Genomic DNA, 6,000 nt, shown 5'->3' with positions numbered 1-6,000 from the left:
ATCAGCATATAGTTTACAATTAAGAACCTTATGTGTAAGGGTTTCCACCAGGTGGTCTTCACATGGGCAAGTTCTTTCTCCTTCCACCTTGCCTGAGAACCTTCCCCAAAGGAGGTTTGATGGATTTGAATGAAACCTGGCCAGCGAAAATGCCCTTCTTTCTTGAGCGTTAAGCAGAAATTCAAGGTAATTGTGGTTAGTTTCATGTGCCCAAGAAAGTTGCAAATAAAGAGGGGAACATGTTTTCTCTGCTGCTACTGTTAGTTCTTGGCGTTCAATATCCCACAACCTAGTTTTTATTATAGCCTTGGCAGATGGTAGAGACATCGATTGCAAAAGTTCCACTGACAGCCTGAGTTGCTGTACCTTCTTGTTAAACTGTTGTAGCCCTGGGGAAAGAAAGGGGTCTAACAAAACTTCGCTGAGGAGAGGCTCTTTATCTGATGTAAGGCAGATGTTTAACCAGCATAGAAGAAATCTCGCCCAGGTGACAGTCTCTACCTTGTGTTGACATTCCCTCTAGACACAAGGCTGCATAGGGTACACAGCATGGGACAGTAAAAATCTTGAAGAGGAAAGCTTCACTCATTCTACCAACTGGGTAAGCCCTGGCAGCCAGACTAGAATACCACAGAGCAACTGAGCTATAATTTTGGCATTGAAGACCCTAAGGGCAGAAGGGATATGCAAATTACCTCTTGTTATGAAAAAACGCATTATGGCCTGCATAGACATCTTACTGGCATTCACCACCGTTGCACGGTGCGTGGACCAGAGAAGCCTATGATGGAATGTAATAGTTGAATTCGAATACCAAGCAGGAGATTGTGTTGGGTGTTGACTTATAACAGTAGTGCTTTACTTCCCTATGTAGAAAGAGCCCTTGAAATTTAACGGGGTTCCGTATGAAAGGCTAAACCGGGGATGGGGAACCTATAGAACACTCTCAGTTTCTATACTTAAAACAAATTACCCAAACCATATGAGGACACCTATTTTGTGGGGGCGGGGGCAAAACCTCTTTTTCATCTTCATCTTTGGACAGATAACGTTTTGTTGCTCCCATAAAGTACTCCTGTTTTTGCACCTTAGAGCTATATTGTATCCTACATGCTTCTTTTCTACAGCCAATGCAAAACAGGTGGTTTAATGTCTTGCTTAACATATTAGAAGTGGATATCAAGACAGACATTTTCTGTTCCCACAGGTAGCTGAGCCCTGCTTTTACTTTGCTTGCATTTATTTAGTTACCAAAGTATTTAGATGCCACTATATCATAAAAAAATCAAAGCGCTTTACATCAACTACAGAATAGAATAGAATAGAATAGAATAGAATAGAATAGAATAGAAATGCACAATAGAATCCAGGTGAAAATTTAAGAGATCGTCTATGAACCGCTACAGAAAGAAGTTTTCCTAATTGCCTGCATAAGCTTGGCAGCACAGAAATGTTTTCAGATGGCCCTGAAGGATTAAAACAGAAAGCACCGGCTGGATTCCCCTGGAAAAGCATTCCACAGAACAAGATGTATATAAAACAATAACACATCTTTGCAGTGCATTGTCCCTTCCTCTGCTTTAGTATGTGACAAACCCAATTGCCGGTGGAAGAAAAGTGGAGACCCACGAGGAGAGTAACTGCAATGCAGCTTCATAAGCCCAGAGAGGGGGAAATTGTTTAATGAGCCATGAGTGCAGATGCTCCGCTGCATCAAAGAAGCATTGATTTGATGTGTGTTTCCAGCATAAATATAGCAGCAAAGAAATGGAAAATGCACTATCATATCAGAAGTATGGAGTACCCTTCTGAGGAAAGGGCCATATCTAAGAGAGAGAGCTGTGGCTCAGAGGTGGAGGACTTGCTTTGACTGATCAAGTCTCCTTTATGCTTTGTGTGTTACTGCTCCCAGGTTCAATGCTTGGCATCTTCAGGTAGGGCTGGGAAAGATTTCTGTAGTTCATTACAGGATAAACAATACAGTGGTACCTCGGGTTAAGTACTTAATTCATTCTGGAGGTCTGTTCTTAACCTGAAACTGTTCTTAACCTGAAGCACCACTTTAGCTAATGGGGCCTCCTGCTGCTGCTGCGCCGCCGGAGCACAATTTCTGTTCTCATCCTGAAGCAAAGTTCTTAACCCGAGGTAATATTTCTGGGTTAGCGGAGTCTGTAACCTGAAGCGTATGTAACCCGAGATACCACTGTACTGAACTATTTCTTTATTTAACAAAATGTATATACCCTATCAGATTGTGAAGCTGAGGCTCCGATACTTTGGCCACCTCATGAGAAGAGAAGACTCCCTGGAGAAAACCCTGATGTTGGGAAAGATTGAGGGCACAAGAAGAAGGGGACGACAGAGGACGAGATGGCTGGACAGTGTTCTCGAAGCTACAAACATGAGTCTGACCAAATTGCGGGAGGCAGTGGAAGACAGGAGTGCTTGGCGTGCTCTGGTCCATGGGGTCACGAAGAGTCGGAAACGACTAAACAACAACAAATATACCCTATACCGTAGCGGTAAATTCAGAAGGACAAATTTCCTTCCTGATCGTCACAAGCACATCCCCTCACATCTATGCTCCCTTTGAAGATTATACAATAATTTTTATAATTTTACAATAATAATAGTAATTAGGTATGTGTTTCACTGATCAATGCAGATCTCTCTGTGTTACCTTTCAGCTAGATCTACAATTTTTTGAGCATGTAAATAGGCAAATGATTTGGAGTGCTGCAATATCTTCTTTCAGAGTGACTTAAGTTGTGTTTTTAGCTTTTAAGCATGTAGAATAACTCCTCGGTGTTCTTCTCACATGCCTTCTCCAGGGTGACCCTAGAAGCCAATCTTCAGTGGCTGACCTGACTCCTTTCACTCTGATTGGCTCCCATCTGCACATAGGGAGGGAAGATTTCTTCTCAGTTGCTAAAAAGTTCCCCTTTCATGCTGATTGGGTAGCTGTAGGATGCTGGAGATCAGTGGTGCCAACTTATATAATAAAAGGGGGGGGGGGAGTAAGCCCTGTCCTGCATAATCAATCACATGACACGGTGCATGGACACCATTTGAATGGCAATGACCATCAACTTTTTTGGGGGGCACCTCAAATATTTTATTGGGGGGCAAAAACCCCTTGGCCCCTAGGAGTTGGCTCCTATGCTAGAGAGGGACAATACGGCAGAAGTAGTAAGAGGTCTTTGACTGCCTGCGACCACAAACCACTGAACCACTTCATCTCAGTGGTTTATAACTAGATGGAACAATGATTTTACTTGGGATAAGGCAGCTTCCTGGGTCCCAGGTAAAGAACTGTATATAGGAAAACATGCAGGTTTGTGTATTCATATAACTGATCTTACATGCTTGTTGTTAAATACATTTCATTATCTGTTTTTTCTACATTACATTGGACAGGCATCCTTCTTGAATCGGTGACACGTCTTTTGATAGCTACAATGTGAGGAAGAAACTGAAGTGAGGGAAAAGGTGTAAACAAACTATCTGGCTGCAAACAGAATAGATGGGATGAATCGTGCCAGCACATGACCTATGAGCAAAATGGTTCTGCTGTCCATGTGGTCTTCTCCCTCCATGTCAAAGTACATCTTGGGAGTCTTCCAAAACTTCCAAAACTGGACTGATCTTTCAGCACACCAGATTGTGCTACAGATGTGCAAGAGTTTTGCCAGACATGGTCATCTGGGCAATTAATATCCATAGAAGGCTCGGTCTCATTATCTGTTGATGTTCCATCACAGTACTGTAGTTGGGTTGCCAACCTGAGCTTTAGGACTGCAACTCTCATCAGCCCTGGACAGCATATTTATAACTAGCAAAAACACTATAAACCATAAGTACCTGGTGACCTCTTTCCAAAGGAAACTAAATCTGGGTAAGTAGCCCTGGAACTTCTCACCACTCAGAGAACAGGGGTGAATATAATTATAGTACTTCTTGGCTTGGAGTTGACATTGTCCCATTGATGGAAGGCATCCTTCATCCCAGGGTCACTCCAGTAAACAGTGCTGGTAACAACAATGGTATAACATTGCTATACTAGCTAATTTTGTGCTCTACCATAAGGGTTTGGGTTGCATTCTTACTGCTATCTATCTAAATTACTTGGGAACAGGCACACTGTTAGTCCTTCAGTTCCTTTCCTTTGCATTTCTTCCTTGTCTATGCCCAGCATTTATATTTATCAGGTTTTCCTTCTGTAGAGAATTAATGAAGGGAAAGGCTTCTCCAAGAAGCGTGCAGCAAAATTTAGCCAAAGGAAAGCACTTTTTATTAGGTGAGTTGAGCATATGCTTACATCTCTGCCAATGAGATCAATGGGACAAGCAGTACAATCCTGTATATGTCTACTCAAAAGTAAGCCCCATTGAGCTCAAGACCAATCATATTTGCATTTCCTTGGGAGTAAGTTCCATTTAACTCAATGGGATTTACTTCTGTGTAGACATTCATGCCTAAGATTGCTTTGAACAGCATCTTGGGCCTTGTTTTCTAAGGCTTGGAAGAGGCTCGGTTTCTTAATTGCACTTTATTGAAGGATATTGATAATGTTTATGCCAATTATTCAACATTAAGATCTGAAAAAGATCAAAGACTGAAATAGAGAGGTACAAAATTGGCAAGCTGTTCTGTGAAAATAAAGTATTGTCTCTGTTTTTGTTTTTGCTTTTAAAAAAAACAGGTAACAGAAAATAGCTTCCCCACACTGCAAAAATGATCAAAGCCAAAATAGAATTTCTTGTAATTTGATGAGATTTTGCTTTCCATCACAGCACCAGATTATTCCCATATGTACCCAATTGGACAGGCTCCTTTCAATTTCTTCTCAACACTGCGTACAGATGCAGTAAGCTGAAATTCTGCTCTGAAGGAGTTCACTGTGTTTTTATTTATTTCTGAAGATTTCTGCTGCCAAATTAATGAAGAGCAAATGATTCAGGGGCTGGTTTTGGATCATGGCTCCATTTAAAATTTCTAAAAGTTCTTTTTCATCACAAGTCTTGCCCCCCTCCCCAATTGCAGCATTAATGCTCAGACAAAACACATATAACCATGGATATGAGTCCTGGATAACAGAGAATTGCTATTTTAATTGACAAAAAAGTCTAAAGAAAGATAGAAAGAAAAAGGCAAGTTTTTGCAAGCATTCTCAAAACAAACAAAGAAACAAACAAACAAAACCCTTTTCTGTCTGGCAAACCTGTAAGCTCCCAGATATAAAATGACAGGAATACATCCAATGGGATGAAATGCAATCTCACTCCCAACAGCAACTGTAGATAATTTTCTCATTATAAAACATGATGGAACAAAGGTATATCATTTTAAGATGGACATTTCACCAAGACACTTTTAAGATTCAAACAACTGGTCATGCATACTTGCTGTTAAATACATTTCATTATCTGACACAACCTATGAAAGTTCATGTTCTTACAATAAAATGGTGCTCCCGCCTGAGCCCTTTGCACATTTACTCAGAAGGAAGTCACACTCTGTTCAGTGGTGCGCACTCCCACATAAATGTGTGCAGGATTGCAAATTTAGTCTTTAAGCTGCTGCAAAGGCCAACTATTTTATAGTTCTAATAGAGATCCCCAGGCCATCAGGGCTGAACTAGGAATGCAAAAAGGCACCATTTTCGGCTCCACCGCATACCCACCACATGCAGTGTTGTTTCTGTGCTGCTGCAGTTTGGTTTCCATGGCAAGAATGTTACGCGACTCACAAAGTTAATAATGTAATTGGTTACGTTACTGTTACACAATTCCATACAATCCATTACAATGGGAGTGCGTGGGATATCATCAATAATTGGGGGTGGGGAGGATGATGACAGTGAATACCGATCACATTCACCCGCTTGATTTCCGTTCCTGTTTGCCGATTAACACCAAACTGATGCAATTTCTGGTCCTGTCCCATTTTGACAGAATTCTCTAACAGCTCTACTCTTAAATTCAACTTAACTCCTCTGTG

This window comes from Podarcis pityusensis, assembly GCF_964106645.2.
Source record: "Podarcis pityusensis genome assembly, chromosome: 2".
Lineage (NCBI taxonomy): Eukaryota > Metazoa > Chordata > Lepidosauria > Squamata > Lacertidae > Podarcis > Podarcis pityusensis.
Note: the sequence above shows the minus strand (reverse complement) of the source record.